The following is a 25,016-nucleotide window of genomic DNA, read 5'->3' as shown; positions in this document are numbered from 1 at the left end:
GAGACAAAAGCTGATAGAACTGCAAGGAGAAATAGATAAATTCACTATCATGGGTGGAGACTTTAAAACCCCTCTATCATAAATGGACAGATACAACAGGCAAAAAATCAATAAAGATGACATGCTTGAGATCATCAATCAATTGAATATATGTATTGGCTACTTCATCCAACACCAGCAGAATGTCCATTCTTCTCAAGGTTACATAGAACATTCAGCAAGATAAATCACATTCTGGGCCCTAAAACAAACTTAAATTTAAGCAAATAGAAATCATACAATATCTGCTCTCAGACCACAACGGAATTAAACTAAAACTCAGTAACATTCAGATAATTGGAAAATTTCCAAATATGTGGACATTAACACACTTCTAAATAACAAGAGTCAATGAAGATATCTCAAGAGAAATTTCAAAATGTTTTGAACTAAATGAAAAGGAGAACATGACTTATCAAAATTTGTGGAATGCAACAAAACAGTCCGTAGAGGGAAATGTAATGAATATACTAGGAAAGAAGAAAGATCTAAAATCAATTGTCTAAGTTTTCACTTTAGGAAATTAGGGAAGAAAAAGAGCAAATTAAATTCAAAGTAAGTAGAAGTAAAGAAATCATAAGATTAAAGGCAGAAATCAATGAAATGGAAAATAAGAAATTTATAATAGAGAAGACCAATAAAGCAAAAAACTGGTTCTTTGGAAAGATCAACAAAATTAATAAGCCTCTAGCCAGGTTAACTATGAAAAAAAAGAAAGAGGGCACAAATTATTACTATCAGAAATGAAATAAGGGACTTCACTGCAGTCCAGGAGCAACCAAGATGCGGCAGTTCTTTGTCAAGGCATTTTCAGTTTACATGCTACTACATTTTTCCTTCATATTGCACATTTTAAATGTAAACTCAAACATATTCCTTTGACTAACCATTTTTTCCAGTTTTCTTTACAAATCACTAAGCAGTTTTTATTGGTTTTAAATGAGTTTTTACATTTCAACTCTCTTATAATTATTAAATAATCCATCTTACTTCCCTCTACATACTTGATGATTTTTATTTATCTGCCAAAGACATAAAGAAAGAATGTTAGGTCATTTGTACCAGAGACTTTGAGCCAGGACTCAGAATTGCTCATTCTTGATGGCTGTGCTGAGATCACTTCCCCAGTCCTAGTTTGAAGATAAAGTTCCTTTGTTACCTTGGATTATGGTTTATATTAGGTTAATGTCCCTCCTTTTTCTGATTTATATGATGAAGTGATTGCTTAAAGATGGCAGGTCTTCCAGAGTCCTGATCTTGACAAATGGTACCACTCCATCATTTAAGGCAGAACCTTGGGAGTCACCCAAGACCATTTCCTCTCCCTTACCACCCACATGTTCAATTAATCTCCAAGCCCTGCTGATTTTTTAAAAATAAAATTATAATATGTTTCTGGCCTATAGAAAATCAGAGCGCATAATATTAACAACATCATTGAACCAACCCTCACGTTTGTGAAATGGTAACATTTTTAATATATATATATGTGTGTGTATATATATATATACACATATATACACACATTATATATGTGTGTGTGTATACATATATACACACACACATATATATACCTACACACACACACTTTGTTTTTTAAAGTAAATAGAACATTATAGACAAAGTTGAAGCCCCCAATTCTAATTTTTGGGGTTTATAATTTTCATAATGTTTGTACAATTATTATAGAGAAGCCCCCAATTCTAATTTTGGTATTTATAATTTTCATGGTGTTTGTACTGTTATTATAGAGAGTATTGGGCTGCGTGTTTACATGTTAACATTTTATAGTGCATGCATCCATCTGCAGCTTGTTTTTTATCTCACTTAACATTGGTCTTGAGATTATTCAAGAACTAGACACTTAAGTCTAGTTCATTCTCTTAAACAGATGTATAGTGTTCCATTATATAAATACTGATGTCATTTATTGATACCCTTGTTAATTGACATTTGGATTATTTCTAGTTTTTTGCTATTACAAACACTGCTGCAATAAATCTCCATGTGCCTGTCTCCTTGTGCAAGCGAATATATGAGAGCTTCTCTGGGGCACAGTGGACTGTGGTGTGCCAAGATTTTTATCTCCTCCACTGATGGGACAGTGGGTGGGGCCAGAGATACAGAGTGGAGTCTACCATTTTTATAGTGTCTACTATGGGGTCAGACACCATCTGTAAATGACCTTGCTTTACATAAATTAACTCAGTCAATATCCATGATAACGCTGTGGGAAAGACACCAATGTTATCTCCATTTTATAGACAAAGAAGCTGAAGCACAGGAAGCAATTAAATAACTTGACCAGAGTAAGCCATTTTTAAGTGTCGGAAGCAGACTGCGGTGCTCCTCTAGGTAAGTACCCGGGAATGAAATTGCTAGGTACAAGAGTAAGTGTGGCCTCAACTTTACTAGATAATGCCACATTGCTCTTCAGAAAGGCGTTATTAATTTACAGTCCCAGCAGCACTATGTCAGAGCTTCTTGTGCCAATCTGATGGAGGAGAAAATGGTGTCTTTGTTGTTTGCATTTGATTTTCCTTGATTTACTAGGAGGTTGTATCTTTTTGGAAGGCCTTTGGCTGTTCATATTTTCTGATTCTGTTGCTTGACTGTTCATATTCGTTGCCCTTTCTCTTACGTTTTTCCTTATTGATTTTGGTGAGTTTATTACATATTCTGGTTACTAAGCCTCTGTGTTCTATTTTTTTGCGTGTATCTCCTCTCAGTTGTCAAGAAAAACTGATGTACTGAGCTATAGTTCAAATAATATGAGAGACACTATTTTAATTTTAAATTTACCTTTTTAACAAGAAAAAATGCCTATAAGCCATGTTCTATTTCTGAGAATATCTGTACCATCTTTTTATATACTGTCTGAGCAAATTAGAATGACATCAGTGTCAGACATCAGAAGAGGTTAATGACTCATCTTCCCACGGAGGGTGAGTGTGGTCAAACTCCTCTGAAAGTTACAGCTTGTATCTGCAAGTGAACGGCTTTCTACAGCACTCACGGTTTCCATTAACAAGATTTTTTTTGTTTTCGGTCACAGGACTATAAACTATTTGTCACAGGAACAAATAGATTGATACTACAGAAAATCTTTTAGCCTGCTTTAGTAAAGAGACGTAGAAACTTTCCTAGGGCAAGATGCTGAGTGAGCGCAGATTTAATATGGTAGTAGGTTGCATTTGAAACAACCTTTTCTCCTAGCTTCTAAACAAAGGGCAATTGTTACTCAATTGTTTTGTATTCTCAAGATTTCTGTTACTGATGACTAGGCTTCTGGTTTCAATTTAATGTTTTTTAGCTTTTAATTTTGAACATATTTTAGGTGTACTGAAAATTTACAAAAGTAATGCAGAGTCTCCCATAAACCTTTTATCCACCTAACCCCAAAGTTAACATCGTACATAACCATAGTACCAAAACTAAGAAATTAACATTGGTACAATACTATTAACTAAACCACAGACTTTATTTGAATTTGCTCATGTTTTCCTTACTGCCTCTTTCTGTTTTAGCACCCTCTCCAGGACTCCACATTACATTTAGTTGCCATTTCTCCCTAGTTGCCTCTGGCTTCTTGGTCTACCCTTGTTTTTTATGACCCTGACAATCTTTTTTGCTTTTTTTTGAGACGGAGTCTCGCTCTGTCGCCCAGGCTGGAGTGCAGTGGCGCAATCTCGGCTCACTGCAAGCTCCGCCTCCCGGGTTTGTCCGGCATTTCCCCTTGATTACGTGGGAGTTCGGAATTTTTGGAAAGAACATCACAGAACAAAGTGCCCCTCACACCTCACTATAAGAAGAGGAATGTGACATCTACATGACACCACAGGTGGTATTAACCTTCGTCATCTGGTTAGTGTCGTGTTTGCCAGGTTTTTCCACTGCACAGTTGCTATTTTTCCCTTTCCCCATTCTATTCTTTGGAAATGAGTCTCTAGCTCTGTCCCACCCTCAGTGGAGAGGAGTGGGGATTGAGCTCCTTCTCCTGGCTGGGGAGCATCTACATATATTGTCCGAAGTTCTTTTGTGAGGAAGATCTGTCACTTCTCGCTTGTGTGCATATTTATTTGTTTATTCCATGGTTTATTGTGCCAGTATAGACTTGTATATTTATTTTATACTTCGGGTCATGGTCCAATGTTCTGTTGTCTACGTGGTGGTTCCAGTGACTTCAGCTTTGGTTAGTGAGGGCTCTCCTAGCTTGGCTCCTGGGTCCCTTTGACACACCTCATCCTTTGGAGTTTCGAACGCTTCCTTATTTTTTGGTTCTCTCAATAATTTTGGCATCCACCCATAGGTGCTGTCTGCGCGGTTATTTCTGTAGAGTTCTAGTGGCGATTTTTCTATTTCTCCCTCTCAATTTCATCAAGATAACTAAAGATATTTAGCATATAGTCTATCCGAGAGATTTGGGTTTGAATTTCAGTTCCAGCACTTCAAGCTATCTGCTATTAGGGTTCTCTGAACCCTGATTTCCTTTGTGTCAGAAGGCAAAGTGTAAAACTGTTTCTATACTCATAATACTTCTGATACCAGGTATGTGGGGGTTTTATCTATTCCCCACAACCAAGCAAATTTCCAGTTCTCTGTAGACACCACAATTGGGCGTCCTATAATTTAATGAATTTGATACTTACTCCCGGGAGTTAGTGGAGACCCCACAGGCTCAGTCCCAGAAGACTTCCCTGTACTTCAGACACCAACCAAAAGTCTCAGGTTACTTCTTGCACTTATGGCTGACATTGTAAATTGAGGGTTCCCATGACCCCCTCCCCACATTCAGTAATTTACTGTAACAGCTCACAGAACTCAGGGAAACACTCCACTTACTATTACTGGTTTATTATAAAGGATGCAGTTTGGAAACAGCCAAATGGAAGAGATGCACAGGGCAAGGAGAGGGGTGCAGAGCCTCATGCATGACCCCTCTGCGGGCACCATTCTCCCAGCAACTCTAAGTGTTTACCCACCCAGAAGCTCTCTGAACTCCGTTGTGAAGAGGTTTTATGGAAGTCCCATTACGTAGGCACGGTTGATGAAGTCACTGGCCACTGGTGATTAACTCAGTCTCCAGGTCCTCTCCCCACCTGGCAGTCCAGAAGGTGGGGCTGAACGTTCCAACCCTCCAATCACTGGGTTGGCTCCCCTGGCAAACAGCCCCACCCTCCAAGAGTCACCTCATTAGCATAAACTCAGGTATGGTGGAAAGGAGCTTATTAAGGGTAACAAAAATAGCTCCTCTCACCCAGGAAAGTCCAAGAGTTTTGAGGAGCTCTGTGCCAGGAACTGGGGACAAAATCTTGCACTGTCCCACTCCACCAGCCTGGGAAGGGAATTTTCCCTTTGGCACTGATACACTATCTGTCCTCTAGTCACTTAATAGGTATCTGAGTTATCAGATCAAAAAACATGGTATATATAGGGTTCCGTACTATCTGTGGTTTTAGGCATCCACTGGGGGTCTTGGAACGTATCCCCTGAGGATGAAGGGGAGAGCTGTATTATTATTATTATTGCTTCGACCAGCACTGTTGTCACCTCCATACTTCTTCCAGAGCCTGCTTTCTAAAATGCAAATCCGATGATGACACAGTATTGTTCAGAGTAACTCCTTGCTGCCTGTTATTGTCAGCAATGGTTCCTAAGCCTGACTTTTGATCAAAATCATATGAGGAACTTAGATAGATAGATAGATAGATAGATAGATAGATAGATAGATAGATAAATGGATAGATAGATAGATGCCCAGTCTTAGTCCAGACCTTATTGACTTGAATTTTGGTGGGGGAGGGGGGGTCTCAGCCTTTATCTGTCCTGGAGAGAGGTGACAGCAGGGGTCTGTGCAGCAGGAATGAGCCTGGGATCCCTGTAAAGGCTGACAGCTGGTCCCACCCAGTGACGACTCACAGCAATAAAGAGAAGACTCTGGTTCCCACCATGAAGTAGCCAATATGATGCCCAAATGTGAGATGAGGAGTCTGAAGAACTGTTTCTAGCTATTCCACTTAGTGGCCGTGCATTCCTATTTAGTCAGTTGGAAGGTAGCTATCTTTTATATAAGGAATGTGTTCTTAGAAGCCTTGTTCAATTTAAAACATACACAAATAAAGACTATTATCCTAATAGGAATCAATATTAACTGTGTATTTATAAACCTAGTGTTAAATCAAGTTTAGCCTAAAGCTGCCTCCTTACATATTTTAAATTCGGCCTAAAGGTTTCTCTGTATACAGTGAGCCGTAACCTAAATGAAGGTGTAAACAGATTGTAACCTACTGTTAAAAGAAAAACCTTAGCCAAATTAAATTTAAAAGAGTTTAATTGAGCAAAGAACAATTCGTGAATCAGGCAGGCTCCTGAGCCACAGTAGGCTCAGAGATTCCAACACAGCCACATGGCGGAAGAAGATTTATGGACAGAGAAAGGAAAGTGACTCGGAGAAAACAGAAGTGAGGTGCAGAAACTGCCAATTGATTACAGCTCGGTGTTTGCCTTATTTGAACATGGTTTGAACAATTGGCCATATTTGATTGGCCAAAACTCGGTGATTGGCACAAGAGTTGGTTACAGTCTGTTTACAACTCTATTTAGGTTACAATTCATGATGTACAGAGAAACCTTTAGGCCAAACTTAAAGCAGGTAAGGAGGCAGCTTTAGGCTAAACCTGATTTAACACTAGGTTTATGAATACACAGTTAATATTGATTCCTATTAGTATAATAGTCTTTATTTGTGCATGTTTTAAATTGAACAAGGCTTCTAAGAACACATTCCTTATATAAAAGATAGCTACCTTCCAACTGACTAAATAGGAATGCACGGGCACTAAGTGGAATAGCTAGAACCAATTCTTCGGACTCCTCATCTCACATTTGGGCATCATATTGGCTACCTCATGGTGGGAACCAGGGTCTTCTCTTTATTGCTGTGAGTCAAAAGGTATCAACTGTTCAAAACGTGTTCAAGTAAATCAAACGCTGATCTGTAACCAATGTGGCTGTTTGTGTCCCTCACTTCTGTTTTCTGTACATCACTTTTCTTTTTCTGCCCGTAAGTCTTCTTCCCCCACCTAGATGCACTGGATTCTCTCTGAGCCTACTCTGGCTCAGGAGGCTGCCCAATTGGCGAATCATTCTTTGTTCAGTTAAACTCTGTTAAACTTAATTTGGCTAAGGTTTTTCTTTTAACACTAGAATGACTGTTGTGAACACTTTCTCTACTACTTCGTTTCACCTTGAACTCTGATACTTTGCAGAATGTGCTCCTCTTAATTAACAGTCTGGGACAACATGGTACTTGTGTATGCCCATCTTCTTAGCACTTTAACACACAGAATTTCTATTTCAAAGTTGATTTTCCGAGTACATTTTCTTTTCAGCAGTAGCATGAGCCCCACCAATAAACACATAGATGGCATTATTAATATAAAAAGAATTTTAAATTATAATGTCACTGTGTATTAAAATATTAGTGTTCCATTGTCTATGAGGTAAACTACTTAAACTACTTCAGAATAGACAGTGTAACTTATATGTTATATTAGTCAGAGTTCTCTTGAGGGACAGAACTAACAGGATAAATGTATATATAAAGGGGAGTTTATTAAGGAGTACTGACTCACACGATCACAAGGTGAAGGCCCACAATAGTCCATCTGCAAGATGAGGAACAAGGAAGCCAGTCCGAGTCTCAAAACCTCAGAGGTAGGAAAGCTGACGGTTCTCTCTTCAATCTGTGGCCAAAGGCCCAAGAGCCCCTAGCAAACCACTGAGTCCAAAAGTCCAAGAGTCCAAAAGCTGAAGAACTTGGACTCTGATGTTCTAGGGCAGGAAGCATCTAGCACAGGGGAACGATGAAGGCTGGAAGACTCAGCCAGTCAAGTCCTCCCACCTTCTCCTGCCTGCTTTATTCTAGCCATGCTGGCAGCTGATTAGATGGTGCCCACCCAGATTGAGGGTGGGTCTGCCTCTTCCAGTCCACTGCCTCAAATATTAATCTCCTTTGGCAACACCCTCACAGATACACCCAGGAACAATACTTTGCATCCTTCAGTCCAGTCAAGCCGACACTCAATATGAACCGTCACATATGGGTACATAAATTACCTTTCATCTATACTCCGGGGTAATTACTCAGCATTTGAACAGAGATTTATAATCAGAGGTGGTTAAAGAAAATGTTTTCTATTTTATTATAATAGATACTAAGTCTTCATTAGCTAGCATAAGGCATTTTAGAAGTAATTTTCCACAGATAAAATAAGTGGTGTTCAAAAAATATAGTCACCTAAAAAGACTGAATGGATCCCAGCACCTTGCTTGGTTGAAGTATCAGAATCAGGCCAGATTCTATGGGGGTGGGGCCCACATCCAAAACTCATGCCCTCTGGGCACCCTGTGTAGCAGAGGACTCTGTCATAAGTTCTATCTCAAGGTTGGCTGATCTCAGAGTTCATGCAGGAAACTTGATTGTTGCCTGAGGACAGAAAGAGGAGATCTCACCAAGCTAAGGAGAACAGGTATGCAACTGTTTGTGTAATAAAGCACTGGACTGGCCTTTGTCCCTAATTCCTGGGAGAGATACTCTGAGTCCTGGGAATTTCCTGAATAATAGGGGCATCTTTGTTATTCATGAGGCTTTTTGGATTGCATCTGATTTACGCTGATGAGACCACTCAGAATGGGAACTGGTCACCAGAAAGACCAACCATGTGATCTCAGGAGGCTAGGACGTTGAGCCAGTCTGATCTCCAGGGAGGGGAGAGGGGCTGGTGACTGAGTCTAATCCTTGATCAATGGTCTGACTAATCATGCCTATGTCAGGAAACCATAATACAACTCTGGACACAAGCTCAGAGGAACTTTCTGTTTGATAAACACATGGATGTGTCAGGAGGGTGATGCGCTCTGATTTCATGGGAAGACAGTGTGGGATCTCTGTGTTTGGGACCCTCTCAGATCTTGTCCTATGTATCTCTTCATTATGCTGGTCCTGATTTGCAGCCTTTATAACAGAACTATAATTATAAGTCTTGCACCTTCCTGAGTTCCAGGAATTGTTCTGGAGAATTGTCAAGCCTGAGAGGGGTTGTAGGATTTGTAGCTAGTTAGTTGGTCAGGGCACAGGTGGTCTGGAGACCTGGAATTACAGCTGGCATCTGAAATGGAGACAGTCTTGCTGGGGACAGTGCTCCTAACATGAGGAATCTGATATTAACTCCAGATGGTTACTGTCAGAATTGTACTGCAGGACACCCAAACTATCTTTAGCCTGCTTACTAATAAATAGTTGTCCGGTTGGCAGAATATAGCCTTACCTTCATTTTGACAGACCAAGTAGTCTGAGGCTGGGCTTGTACAGCCCATACCTAGCTCTAACCTGGGAGGCTGCCGGTGTCCACCATAACAACCTGATGGTTGCCAAAGGGACAAATTGGCTTAGACCAGCCTCACAACCACACACAGAAATCTCTCCTGGAAGTTCCAGCACCTGAAATAATAGCATGATTTCTAGGACACTGAAAGTGGGGGCTGGTATTTTTCTTTTCCTGTTCATGTGGTGGTAGCTTGTGGCAATAGTATAAAAACATTTTACAATTCACTGGCTTTCAGCTTTGGAATTATGTAGTGTTTTATTTTTTCTGGGGTATTTGAATTCAAAATTTGCTTACACAGTGATTTTATTAAAATTTTTGTAACACTATTTTAAGAAAATAACAGTGAATAAATGCAACCACATTTAATTCTGGATATCAAGGTTTTCATCCATAAACGGAGAGAAAAGTGAGAATGGCCCTACCTTTCATGCGCGTCCGTGTGAAGAGACCACCAAACAGGCTGTGTGTGAGCGACATGGCTGTTTATTTCACCTGGGTGCAGGCGGGCTGAGTCCGAAAAGACAGTCAGCAAAGGGTGGTGGATTATCATTAGTTCTTATAGGTTTTGGGATAGGCGGTGGAGTTAGGAGCAATGTTTTGGGGGCAGGGGGTGGATCTCACAAAGTACATTCTCAGGGGTAGGGAGAATTACAGAGAACCTTCTTAAGGGTGGGGGAGATTACAAAGTACCTTCTTAAGGGTGGGGGAGATTACAAAGTACATTGATCAGTTAGGGTGGGGCAGAAACAAATCACAATGGTGGAATGTCATCAGTTAAGGCTATTTTTACTTCTTTGGTGGATCTTCAGTTACTTCAGGCCATCTGGATGTATACTTGCAAGTCACAGGGGATGTGATGGCTTGGCTTGGGCTCAGAGGCCTGACACTACCTATTTGTATTGAGGTTCAAAAAAAATGAAAGAGCTTTAAAAACTATCTACATGATTTCTCTAATGGAAAGATTTCCTTATTTTTGCATATTGGAAACAATGCTTAGAATAAAAAAGACTTCTTCTTTTTTTTTTTTTTTTAAGATGGAGTCTTGCTCTGTCACCCAGGCTGGAGTGCAGTGGCATGATCTCGGCTCACTGCAATCTCTGCCTCCTGGGTTCAAGCGATTCTCTAGCCTCAGCCTCCCCAGTAGCTGGGACTACAGGTGCCCTCCACCATATCCAGCTAATTTTTTTCTTTTTAGTAGGGACCAGGTTTCACCATCTTGACCAGGCTGGTCTCAAACTCCTGACCTCAGGTGATCCACTCGCCTCAGCCTCCCAAAGTGCTGGGATTACAGGCATGAGCCACTGTGCCCAGCTGGGACTTTTGTTTTTTAAAAGCAATTTATACTCAGAGGTGGAATTATTTTCTCTCACAAATGCCCAGGTTTGGGACCCACAAGATGGAAAGCAGGAGGGCTGAGCGTTTGTTTGTGTATCAGGAAACCTCACCTCCTCCTAGGGGCTAAGGGCAGGGGTTAGTGATTTGCTCTGCCGAGCAGTGCAGTCTGTCTCCTCGTCCAGGAGCTGCAGTGAAATGGCCCCACATTGCCCTCTCTGAGAAGGACTAGGGGACATTCTTTGCAATGAATGGGCCTATGTAGTCCCTCCAGTATCCGGACGGGTAGAGCTCAGGGAGAGAAGGTGGAGGCTGACAACGGGCCCACATCTCTCAGATCCAATGCTGCCTTCTGGGCTTTCTGGCTGGCCGGGAGCTGGCAGGGAGAGAGGGGCTCTGCCGTTGGGTGCCCAAACCCAGCATCTTCTGGGCACCTCACCCGATCTTGCCCTGAATTGTGCTTCAGGCCTTAGTTACAGGAAGAAGCATTCAGCAGTCTGTGACTCGCTAAGTCCCTGCCCCCAGGAAACAGTGGTTATGGAAGCGGAGTTATTGCGTAGCTCTCTGGTCCTAGCCACGGTGCTGGAGGCTTGGCTTCCAGCCGAGCAAGAGTCCCACAGTGTTGAAGAAGCCACCACAGCGAGGCTGCCCCGTGCGATCCAGAGATCATAGATCGGGTTGTTAAAGACTCTCTTTTCCTCCTTTCTTCCTTTGATCATACTTACTTGAAGCAACTCGTGAATTTGTTTCCCTTCTGAAGAATACATCTTCCAAGAGAATGTTCATTGTGTGTGTTTATGTGTGTGTGTGTGTGTGAGAGAGAGAGAGAGAGAGTAAAGGTGTCTCGAAGGCCTGAGAACATTTTCATCAGACCCCTCAAATTTTCATGACAATTTTAAGGCTAGCTTAATTCTTGTTCTTGTGTATATGATCTGCTTTTTATCTCTGGAAGCTTTTAAAATGTTCTTTGTGGCTTGCTGTCTTCAGTACTGAGGGGAGGGTTTCACTAGTCCTCCATTGGTTCTCCATCTATCATGCAATTCATAGAACAATTGATAGAACAAGCAGACTGCCCTTACAATCACCCCACTTCCCTCCAAATCCTAGGTGACCCCCCATCTCAATGTGCCCGGGAGTGATGGCTTTCCTGGGACATGGGACTCTCAGTGCTATTACCAGGGAAGTCTTAGGCAGATCAGAACAAGCTGGTCACCCCACCATACTACTCCTTTTCTCCACTGGGCACCAGAGACCCTGATCCACTTAACAGATTCATTTATTTAACAAATGCCTAGGGAGCCTTATTTTGTTCCAGGCTCTTGGAATACACAGTAAATAAAACAAAGATCTTTGCCCTCACTGAGCTAACATTAGAGTCAGAGGTAAGTGGACACAGACCATAAACAATAACCATAATAAAGACGTAATCTATATAGTATATTAAAAGGTGATAAACCTATTAAATATTATAAACCATAAAAAGCATTATAAGCTTTTCAGGATGCATGGTTGCAACTTTAGATGGGATTAGACCTCATTGAGAAGATGACATGTAAACTAGGACTTGAAGAAAGTGAGGGAGCTATGTGGATGCGGGGGGAGAGCATTCCCAGGTAGAGGAAATAGCCAGTGCAAAGGCCCAGAGGCAGAGAATGTCTGGCATGAGCTACTATCAACAAGGAGGTTACTGCAAGTGGGACACACACATGATTGAGACTAGTAGGAAATGAGGTCAGTGTAATGGGAGGCAAGGTAGTATAGGACTGGCTGACCACAATGAACACTCTGGTTTCTTTTCTTTTCTTTCTTTTTTTTTTTTTTTTTTAGACGGAGTCTTGCTCTGTCGCCCAGGCTGGAGTGCAGTGGTGCAATCTTGGCTCACTGCAACCTCTGACTCCTTGGTTCAAGCGATTCTCCTGCCTCAGCCTCCTGAGTAGCTGGGATTACAGGCATGCACCACCAAGCCCAGCTGAAACACCCTGGTTTCTACCATGAGTAGAATGTGAAGTTATTGGAAGGCCTTGAGCAGGGGAGTGACATGCATTGAGTTGAATGGTGTTTCCTGCCCCCACCTCCAAAAAGATATATCCACACCCTAATTCCTGGAACCTGTAAATGTTACCTTCTTTGAGAAAACGGTCTTTGCAGATGGAATGAACTTAAAGATCTTGAGATAAAGACATCATCTTAGATCATCTGGCAGGCAAAGTCCAGTGACAAGTGTCCTTATAAGAAGAGAAGGGCAGAGGGAGATTTGAGACAGACAGAGAGGAGACACGACGCACAGAGGAGAAGGCATGGTAAAGATGGAGGCAGAGACTGGAGCAATGGGGCCACGAGCCAAGGAGTGCCAAGGATTGCTGTAAGTCACCACGAGGAGGAGAGAGGTGTGGAAGGGATGCACCCTTAGAGCCTCCAGAAGTAATCAACCCTGCTAGCACTTTGATTTTGGACTTCTAGTCCCCAGAACTCTGAGAGAATAACTTTCTGTTGTTTTAAGACACTATATTTATCGTAATTTGTTAAGGAAACCACTGGAAACAAATCTAGGAAGCCAGATAGCAAGGGGCCCAATACACCAAACTGAGGAGACTTAAGGGTTCCACTCTGACGGGAACTGGGAGCTACTGGAAGGTTTTGAGCAGAGGAGCGACATGAACCTGATTCTTGTTTTAAATAGTTGACTTACCCAGCATATAACCCTCCTCTCTCACATTTTTCTGCCAGGTGATTGGATACATAATTGGCTAGACATGGCCAGAGGCCATCTCAACTTTCAATTCAATTTCACTCCTTCATGGAAGCACTCCTTTGGATATTAAGCCTCTAAACTGACTGTGTCCATTAGAACTGGATTTGGCTGCATTTAAGAGAAAACCTGGCCAGGCCCCATGGTTCCCACTTGTAATCCAAGCACTGTGGGAGGCCGAGGAGGACAGATCATCTGAGGTCAGGAGTTCAAGATCAGCCCGGCCAACATGGTGAAATTATGTCTCTACTAAAACTACAAAAAATTAGCTGGGCATGGTGGCGGGCGCCTGTAGTCCCAGCTACTCAGGAGGCTGATGCAGGAGAATTGCTTGAGCCCAGGAGGTGGAGGTTGCAGTGAGCCGAGATTGTGCCACTGCACTCCAGCCTGGGTGACAGAGCGAGACTGTCTCAAGAAGGAAAAAAAAAAGAGAAAACCTAATAGTAGTTTAAGTAGGAGAGAAGTTTATGTCTCTCTCAAGCAATAGAAACCCTGAGCTGGGCAGTCCAGGGCTAGAGTGCGGCTCCATAGGCATCATGGAATTAGAGTTCTTCTGGTTTTTCATCCTATTGTCTTTAGCATGTAGTTTTTAGCTTCAAGGTTGCCTTATGGTGCAAGAAGACAGCTGGAGTTCCAGCCATTATTTGAAAAATGCACAGTCAAGGAGAAGAGAGGAGCAGAGCATACTGGTTACACCTCCAAGAAGAATAAAACCTTTCAAAACAGATTTCCTGGAAGCCACAGTCAGTTACTTCTGCTCACATCTTATTGGCCACCCTGTTTTAAAGGAAGAAGGGATATCACATGCCATCAAGAAAAAGTCATGGGGACCACCACTCAAGTTAACAGATAGAAAGAACATTTCCAGCATTCCAGAGGCCGCTTCCTTCCCTTCCCAAGTCACCACCTCTCTCCGCACCTCCACCAACGTAGCTATCAACTTAACTCTTACTGGAATTACACCTTTACTTTTCTTTAGAGTTTTATTACCTGAATGTGTATGTATTTTTAAATATTAAGATTTAGGTTTGCTTATTTGTTTGGGCTTTACATAAATGGAATTATTTAACAATAATTTTTAAAGCTTGTGTAGTGCAGAAAGGGGAGAGAAAGGATATTAGGTGGGCAACTAGTAATCTCCGCTACATCAGCAGAACCCAGAGTTAAGGTTCTTCCAACCATTGGTTTCATTAATGTATCTTCATGATTTACCTGGATCCTGAGCAAAGCCAGTCTAGTCTATGGCATAAGCCTCCCTTAGTATTCTAGGAGAAAGTATTACAATTGCTTATCACCATCTTCCTGTCAATCTAGGAAGACCAAGTGTTTTTGGCAGTACTTCCTTGCTTATTGAAATTTTTAGGGTGCTACATCTAGTAATTGTTAATATGGTTTGATTGAAGTCCGCCATCTTGTTATTTGTTTCCTACCAGTCCTATCTGTTTTTATTCTTTTGTTTAATCTTTTCCTATCTTCTTTGAGGTTAGCTGAGTGTTTTTAGTATTTTTTCTATTAGCTTTTGTTCCTTTTTATTATAATAAACAACACGTAACATGAAATTTACTATCATAACCATTTTTAAATGTATAGTTCAATAATGTTAGGTATATTCACATTGTTGTGAAACAGAAGATCTCCAGAAATTTTTCATCTTGAAAATCTGAAACTCTATACCCATTAAACAAATCTCTTCTGCTCCCTCCTCCAACTCCTAGTGACTGCCATTCTACTTTGTGTTTATATACATTTGGCTACTTTAGATAATGAATGTATGTGTAATTATACATTATTTGGCTTTTTGTGACTAGAGTATTTCACTTAACATAATGTCTTCAAGGTTCATCCATGTTGAAATCTTATGATTTATTTCTTTTTAAGGATGAATAATATTTCACACATGTGTCTATCACATTTTCTTTATCCATTTGTCAACGGAAATTTTAGTTGTTTCTATAGCTTGGCATTGTAATAATCTGCAATACTGCAATGCTCCCAAAATACGTGGGGGTGCAGATACCTCTTTGAGATTCTAATTTCAATTCTTCTGGATATATACCCAGGAGTAGGATGATTGTATCATATGGCAGTTCTATTCTCAATTTCTGAGGAACCTCTATACTGTTTTCCATAGTGGTTGTATCATTTTATATTCCCACTAACAATAAATAAGAGGTTCAATTTCTCCACATACTCATCAACATTTTTACTTTTTTTGTTTTTTTTTCAATAATAATCATCCTAATAAATGCAAGGTGTTATCTCATTGTGGTTTTAATTTACATCCCTGATAATCAATAATGTTGAGCACCTTATAATATACCTGTTGGCCATTTGTGTGTCTTCTTTGGAGAAATATCCATTCCAGATCTTTGCCCATTTTCTAATTGTTTATTTGCTGTTAGATTGTAGGAGTTCCATATATATTTTGGAAATTAACCCATTATCAGACATATAGTTGATAGATATTTTATTTATGTCATAAGTTGTCTCTTCATTCTGTTGATTACTTCCTTTGCTGTACAGATTATTACTTCAATATCCCATTTGGCTATTTTTGTGTTTGCTACTGGTACTTTTGATATTATGTCCATAAAATTATTGTCATGAAGCTTTTCCTTCATGTTTACTTCTAAGCATTTTAAAGTTTCAGGTCTTACATTTAAATCTTTACTCCATGTTCATGTGATCTCTGTATTATGGTGTAAGATAGGAGTCCAGTTTATTCCTTTTGAATGTGAATTTCCAGTTTTCCCAACATCACTTGTGCAAGAGACTATCCTTTCCCCATTGTGTATTCTTTTTTTTTGTTTGTTTGAGATGGAGTTTCACTCTTGTTGCCCGGGCTGGAGTGCAATGGCATGATCTTGGCTCACCGCAAACTCTGCTTCCTGGGTTCAAGTGATTCTCCTGCCTTAGCCTCCTGAGTAGCTGGGATTACAGGTATGCACCACCACGCCTGGCTAATTTTGTATTTTTAGTAGAGATGGGGTTTCTCCATGTTGGTCAGGCTGGTCTCGAAATCCGGACTTCAGGTGATCTGCCCGCTTCAGCCTCCCAAAGTGCTGGGATTACAAGCATGAACTACCATCCATGCCCAGCTGCCCATTGTGTATATTCTTGATGCCTTTGTTGAAGATCAATTGACTGTGCATATGCGGGTTTATTCCTGGGCTCTCTATTCTCTTCTGTTGTTCTTTGTGTCTGTCTTTATGCCAATACCAAACTGTGCTGATTATTGTGGCTTACTAATATATTTTGAAATCAGAAAGTGTGATGCCTCCAGCTTTGTTCTTCTTTCTCAGGATTGCTTTGACTATTTTGGGTCTTTTGTTGTTCCATATGAATTCTAGAATTTTTCTCTTTCTTTAAGAAATGCCACTGGGATTTTGATGGGAATAATGTTGAATCTACAGATTGCTTTGTTTAGTATGGACATCTTAATAATATTAATTCTTTCAATCCGTGAACACAGAATATTTTTCCATTTATTTGTGTCTTCTTCAATTTCTTTCATCAGTGTATTGCAGTTTCTAGTGTACAAGTTTTTCACTACCTTGGTTAAGTTTATTCCTAAGTAATTTATTATTTTTGATGCTATTGTAACTAGGATTTTTCTTCTTAATTTTCTTTACAGACAGCTTGTTGTTACTGTATAGAAATACAATCATTTCTTTGTATATTGATTTTGTATTCTACAACTTTACTAAATTTGTTTATTAGTTGTAACAGTGTTTTGGTGGAGTCTTAGGGATATATATATAATATGTTACTAGCAAACAGAGATGATTTAACTTCTTCCTTTACCATTTGGATGCCTTTTGTTTCTTTTTCTTGCCTATATCTGACTAGAAGTTCCAATACTATTTTGAATAGAAATGGTGAGAGTGGGTATCGTTTTCTTGTTCCTGATCTTAGGAGGAAAAACCTTCAGTTTTTCACTGTTGAATGTTGTATCAGTTATGGCTTGCCATATATGGCCTTTATGTGTTGAGGTAGATTCTTTCTATCCTAACTTGCTTAGAGTTTTTTTTTTTTTAAATCATGAAAAAGAATGAATTTTGTCAAATGCTTTTTCTGCATCACTTGGGGTGATCATGTGATTTTTATCCTTCTTTTTGTTAATGTGGTGTATCACATTTATAGATTAGTGCACGTTGAACCATCCTTGCATTTCTGGAATAAATTCCACTTGATTATGATGTATAATCCCTTTAATGTTCTATCGAATACATTTTGCTAGTATTTTGTTGAGGATTTTTGCATCTATAGTCATCAGGGATATTGGCCTGTAATTTTCTTTTTTTGTAGTGTTTTTGTCAGGCATTGGTATCAGGGTAACATTGGCTTCATAAAATGAGTCTGGAAGTGTTCCTTCCTCTTCAACTTTCTGGAAGAATTTGAAAAAAATTGGCATTCATTTCTTAAATATTTGGTAGAATTCACCAGTGAAGCTATCTGTTCTTTGCTTTTGTTTGTTGGGAAATTTTTGATTACTAATTCAATCTCCTTTTGTTATTGGTGCCTTCAGATTTTCTATTTTTTCATGATTTAGTTTTAGTAGCTTGTATATTTCTAAGAATTTCTCCATTTATTCTAGGTCGTTCAGTTTATTGGCATATAATTATTTGTAGTAGTCTCTTATGCTCCTTTTTATTTCTACAGTATCAGTTGTAATGTTTCCTCTTTCGTTTCTGATTTTATTTAATTGAGTCTTCTCTTTTTCTTAGTTTAGCTGAAGGCTAGTCAATTTGGTTTATCTTTTCAAAATAACTAGCTCTTAGTTTTGTTGATTTTTTTCTTTTTTGGTCTTTATTTTGTTTTTTTCTACTCTGATCTTTATTATTTCTACTACCACTTTCTTCTACTAACTATGGACTTAGTTTGTTCATGTTTTTCTTTTTTTTTCTTTTTAGTATTGCTATTTATCACTTAAACTTCCCTCTTCATACTGCTTTTACTGCCATAAGTTTTGGTGTATTGTGTTTTCCTTTTGTCTTAAGATATATCTTATCTTTTGATTTTTTTTTTTTTTTTTGCCCATGAATTGCTCAGGAGAAGGTTAATTTCCACATATTTGTAAATTTTCCAATTCTCCTTCTGTTACTGATTTCTAGTTTTGTAACATGTGGTCAGAAATGATACTTGATATAATTTTAATCTTCTTAAAATTGTTAAGACTTACTTTGTGGCCTAATATGTGATATATCCTGGGGAATATCCCATGTGCACCTGAGAGGAATGCATATTCTGTTGCTGTTGGGTGGTATGTTTTGTATATGTCTTTTAGGTCCATTTGGTCTATGGTGTTATTCAAGTCTGCTGTTCCCTTACAGATTTCCTGTCTGGATATTCTATCCATTGTTGAAAGGCAGGTGTGAGGTCTCCTACTATTATTGTATTGCTATCTATTTCTCCCTTCAGTTCTGTTATATTTGCTTTGTATCTTTAGTTGTTCTGATGTTGAGTGCATATATAATTGTAATATTTTCCTGAATTAGCCCTTGTATCATTTTATAATATTCTTGTCTCTTGCAAACATTTTTAATTTAAAGTCTATTTTCCTAATTTAAGTATGGCCACCTCTGCTCTTTTTTTGTTGACCGTTTGCAGAAAAATATTTTTTCATTCTCTCACCTTCAACCTCGATGTCTCCTTAAATATAAGTATCCTGTAGACAGCATAAAGTTAGGTCTTTTCAAAAAATCCATTTATCTACTTTACATCTTTTGACTGGGGAATTTAATCTTTTTATGTTTAATTATGATTAATTTACATTAATTGAATTAACTTAATTATTAATTTAATTATTATTAATTGAACACAAAAAGATTAAACTCCCCAATAAAAAGATGTAAAGTAGATAAATGGATTTTTTAAAAAGAGCTAATTATATGCTGTCTACAGGAGACTTATAGTTAATAATATTTAATTAATTATTAATTAAACACAAAGTAATTATTGATAGAGAAGGACTTACTACTGATATTTTGTTAATTTTCTGTTTGCCTTGTAGTTCTTTTGTTTCTCTTTTCCTGTGTTGCAGTCTTCCTTTATGTTTTGTTTATTTTTCTAGTGTATTTGAGTCTTTTCTCTTTCGTATCTTCTGTAGGTATTTTTGTGTACATGTGGTTACCATAATGCTTGCATAAAACATCTTATAATAGTCTATTTTAAGTTGATAACATTTTAACTTCAATCACATCTACATTTTTACTTCTCCTCCCATCAAACATACTTTATGTCATGGATGTTACAATTTACAATTATTTATATTGTGTATCTATTGGCCAATTTGTGTGTGATAGCTATTCTTAATACCTTTCAACATTTTTAAGTTTTAAAGTTTAAAAAGTCTTTTAACTTTTACACTAAAATTAAAAATGATTTACATAACACCATTACAGTGGTGCAGTATTGTTTTTTTCTTTATATTTACCTTTGTGAGTTCTATAATTCCAGGTTTTGTGTTTTTATTTACTAGTACGTAGCTTCAACTTGAAAAGGTCTCTTTTGCATTCTTGTGAGGCAGGTCTGGTGGTGATGGACTCCCTCAGTTTTTGTTTGTCTGGGAACATCTTTATCTCTCCTTTATTTTTAAAAGACAATTTTGCCAGGTATACAGTTCTTGGTTGACAATTTTTTTCAGCACTTTGAATATATCATCCCACTCCTTTCTTGCAAGCAAAGTTTCTCCTGAGAAATTTTCTGGTAGCCTTAACGGAGCACCCTTATACATGACACATCAGTTGTCTCCTGATGCTTTCAAAATTTTGCTTTTCACTTTTGACAATTTGATTATAGTGTATTTTGGAGCAAACTTCTTTGGATTCATTCTATTTGAGGTTCTTTGGAGTTCGTGAATCTGGATGCCCATTTCCTTCCCCAGAATTGGGAAGTTTGAGCCTATTATTTTCTTAAATAAGGCTTTTCTTTCTGGAGAGACAGGGTCTCACTGTGTTGCCCAAGCTGGTATTGAACCTTTGGCTACAAGCAATCCTGTCACCTTGACTTCCTAAAGAGCTGGGATTACAGGCACAAGCCATTGTGCCCAGCCTATTTACATAAATAAGTTTTTTACTCATCTTTTTCTCTGCTCTCCTTTTGCAACTTTCATAATGTTTATATTGGTTCGCTTGATGATGTTCCATAAGTTTCTGAGGCATTCCTTACTCTTTTTCATTCTTTTTTTGTTGTTGTTCTTCTGACTGGATAATTCCTTTTCTAATTAGTTAATTTTGTTTTTAAATTGACATATAAAAATTGTATATGTTCGTTTTGTACAATATAATGTTTCAAAATATGTATATATATTAAAATGGCTCAATTGAGCTAATTAACGTATACATTACCTCACATATCATTTTTGTGGTGAGAACATTTAAAATCTCTCTTAGAAATTTTCAAGAATGCAATACATTTTTATTGACGACAGTGACCATGTTTTATAATAGAACTCTTGAACTTATTCCTTGTATCTAACTAAAATTACCCTTTGATGAACATCTCCCTATATTCCCCACCTCAGACCTTGGGAACCACTATTCTACTCTCTACTTCCATGAGATTGACTTTTTAGATTCCACATAGAAGTGAGGGCAATATTGTCTTTTTGTTCCTAGCTATTTCACTTAACATAATGTTCTCCAAGTTCACATATGTTGGTGCAAATCACAGATTTCTTTATTAAGGCTGAATAGTATTTCATTATGTATATATACCATATTTCCTTAATTCATTCACTTACTAATGAATACTTAGGTTGATTCTATATCTTGGCTATTGTAAATAATGCCATTGCAGTGAACATGGGTCTTTGATTACTTAAAAAGAAGGCTTTTCCCACAAGCCTGTAGTTTTCTGTATTTGTCTTTGAAACCTTTTAATTATTGCTCTGGTTAAATAAATGAGATAATGGCTTGTGATCTTATTTAGTTATGTGTTTTAAGTCTTTTTTTACATTTTTGACAATTTCCCCAAATTGAATTCCAAATTAATCTCATAGATCTTGAGTTAACTTTGAGATTTTTCAGTTGGGAAAAATCAAATGATGTGTTTTTCACCCTGTATAAGAGGGCTATTAAGCTAATTAGGCTTATTTGATAAATTATTTGGAATGCATAGTCAAATAAAAGTGAAGCTAAACATTCTTTAAGTTATACTTATGGATAGGTTATTGATATGAGTGTTCTAAGAGCTGTAGGAGATTCCTAGATTCCTATGTTATCGATCATAATTTTGATATTATTTTTAAATGTTGTATGCCACAGAAATGACCAAATTTCCTCGTCAATTGCTTGCTATAATGTACTCTCATCAGATTTTAAGCCGTGTTTGTTCTATGTCTTTGTCATCCACTGTTACTGTTTGTATTCTTCTCTGAAAGCCTTTGCAATCAGCTGCAGTTCAAAATTGCTTCTTCAGGGGGATTTAGGAAAAAGACTGACAAGTACTCTAAAATATAGGTTTCTGATAACTTTAAGATCATACCATTGGACTGGGTAAGAACTTTTAGAACTGTAATGAAGAAGCTGATGCATTCATGAAATTGCCAATGCAACATCAAGCAGAATAAGAATTAATTTTCTGGGGCCAGGCACGGTGACTCACACCTGTAATCCCAGCACTTTGAGAGGCCGAGGTGGGCAAATCGCCTGAGATCAGGAGTTTGAGACTAGCCTGGCCAACATGGTGAAACCCCGTCTCAACTAAAAATACAAAAATCAGCCAGGTTTGGTGGCCCATGCCTGTAATCCCAGCTACTTGGGAGGCCGCGGCAGGACAATCGCTTGATCCATGGAGGTGGAGGTTGCAGTGAGCCGAGATTGCGCCACTGCACTCCGGCCTGGGCAGCAGATTGAGACTCCGTCTCAAAAAAAAAAAAAAAAAAAAAAAAAAGAATTAATTACCTGGAACTGAACTGAACTAATAACGGATTATTATAGTTTTTAATGAAACTTGCTGATTCTTTTTTGTGTTTTGTTTTCCAGATTTAAGGGAACTTTTTGTAAAACTATATATAGTTTACAACAATTTGGTAAATTATACTTTTGTAAATAAAATTAAAATATTTACATTTTTTCTGCTGATCTGATCCCTCTAGAATTTGGAAACTATTGTTGAATATTCTTATTTTTTATGGCAGTATAATTATTTGCATAAGTTCAATAAGAATCTGTTGTTGCAACAGTACACAATTGGAAACACTGGTTATACTATCAAGGCTACGACTGGAACGTCATGTTTTCTGACATGAGCAGCCATCTTTAAAGAACTAGGGTTGACTTTCTGCATCCAATACATCCTTTGGTGGGAAAAACTGGCCTGGTACCTTGAATAAACAGTTCACATAGTTGTCTCACACATAAGAAAGGAATCTCACTTCCTGGCAGGCCCAAGATCATCAGAATATTTTGGGGACCTTGAGGAAAAAGGACTTCACCTATATATCTGCAGGTATTTCAGGCAAAGTTTGGTGGTGAGTTCTTAGCTTGGCTTCTTAGCCTTTAGAGGCTTTTAAGAGTCCAGTCTGAGATTGCTTATTAAAATTTCCAGCAAAACCAACTTAAAAGCACCTATTTAATTATCACTATTCTTGCTGCACTTATGTAAATAAGCAGGCCAAGTTTAATCAAACTATTTTTCTTACAAATAAACTGATCTTACTGTGATTATTTTTTGTAGAAATGGGGGTGACCAAAGAGAGAAATTTATGTTTCAGAAGAAAACTATAGTTCACCCGTTATTAAATTCTAGCTCATTGTTTTTGAGCATCTTTAAACTGGATCCTGAATTCTAGTTTTCTCCAATATCTGGCGCTGACTTTCCAAACATTTTCAAGTTTCCTCCCGCTGTTCTGACATGGAATTACTGAAATTAAAACTGCTCTTTCCTGAAGCCCTGAAAGCTGAAGCTGGATGACTTACTATAGAATTCAGAGAAGTCACCATAATAATTTACGTATAAACAACCTTCCTGTCTGTTAGTGTATGCATTACTCAGAAAGTTCACTGAAACATCATGCAAACTGCAAATCAGGAAAACCTGTCAGATGGCCATTGCCAGTCTCCACTGTCAATGTCAGTCACAACAGCTTAATTCCAACTGAAGATGCTTCAAACCCAGCATCTAGAAATCTCATTTGGCTGCCCTCCAGACTCAGAAACTAGTTTATAGACTGCTTCAAACATTAATCTTTATTTTTTTGTTTCCCTAGAAATGCATCGTATTCAAACCTATTTCCTTGCACCATATAGATGCCTAACTTTGATGAGAACTCACCTGCAACACCACCTCCTAAAATGAGGCCACAACTTTTTCACTGGACTGACCTATTCCCAGGTCCCTTACCAGTCAGCTACTAACTCCATTTTTCTCTCGACACCCACCAACTCAGCTTTTAGTGTGTGAAACTTCTAGGGACGTTTCAGACAAAGGAAATGAAAGAGTTTGGGAAATACCATCCCAAAATACAATGCTTTGGTATGCTGATTATTCTGAACTAAGGACATGAGGAAGGGTGGATGCAGGCAGAAGCTTTCTTGAGCTCCACTTATCTGCCTAAAGATGAATCCTCCAAAGGAAACTCCGTTGTCATAAATCTCCTCCCCCAAAATCTTACCACCAGGGAAGATTAACTTGCACCAAAGGAGAGGAGGCTGGAGATTGACACCATGTCCAGAGATACTATAACCTATTCTTCTGAGGGCTGCTCAGAGACAACGTTTATTACTTGAGAGACTTTTTATCTGCTTAACAAGATAATCTTTATTTACCATACATTTCCTCCATTCATTCTTCCGGAACTTGTGTCACCACCTTCCCCAGAAGCCCTAAGTCCCATTTCTTTCTGTAGCTCAGGGTGCTATATAAGCTTCAATCATCTGACCCTTCTTCAGGTCTCATGTTTTTAAGACTCCTGTGTGTCATATGTAATTAAATATGATTTTTCTCTCATTAATCTGTCTCATGTTAATTTAATTATTAGCCTAGCCAAAGAATCAAAAAGTGTGAATGAAAGCCATTTTTCACTCCCCTACACCACCTTTGTCAAATGTCAATTGAGTATAAATGTGTTGGTTTATTTCTGTCCTCTATTCTGTTCCTTGGGTCTATGTGTCTGTTTTTATACCAGTACCATGCTGTTTTGATTGCTATAGCTTTGTGGTATGTTACAAAGTCAGATAGTATGATGCCTCCAGCTTCGTTCTTTTTATTCAAGATTTCTTTAGTTATTCACAATTTTGTCTGGTTCCATACACATTTTAGGATTTTTTTTTCTATTTCTGTGAAAAATATCATTTGAGTTTTGATAGAGATTGCATTGAATCTGTAGATTGCTTTGGGTAATATGAACATCTTAACAATATTAATTATTCCAATCCATGAACATGGAATATCTTTCCATTTATTTTTGTATTCTTCAATTTCTCTCATCAGTATATTGTCATTTCAGCATACAGATCTTCTACCTCTGTGGTTAGATTTATTTTCAAGTTTTTTTGGTTTTT

Source organism: Symphalangus syndactylus, chromosome 4 (assembly GCF_028878055.3).
Source record: "Symphalangus syndactylus isolate Jambi chromosome 4, NHGRI_mSymSyn1-v2.1_pri, whole genome shotgun sequence".
Classification (NCBI taxonomy): Eukaryota; Metazoa; Chordata; class Mammalia; order Primates; family Hylobatidae; genus Symphalangus; species Symphalangus syndactylus.
This window is presented reverse-complemented; position numbering follows the sequence as displayed.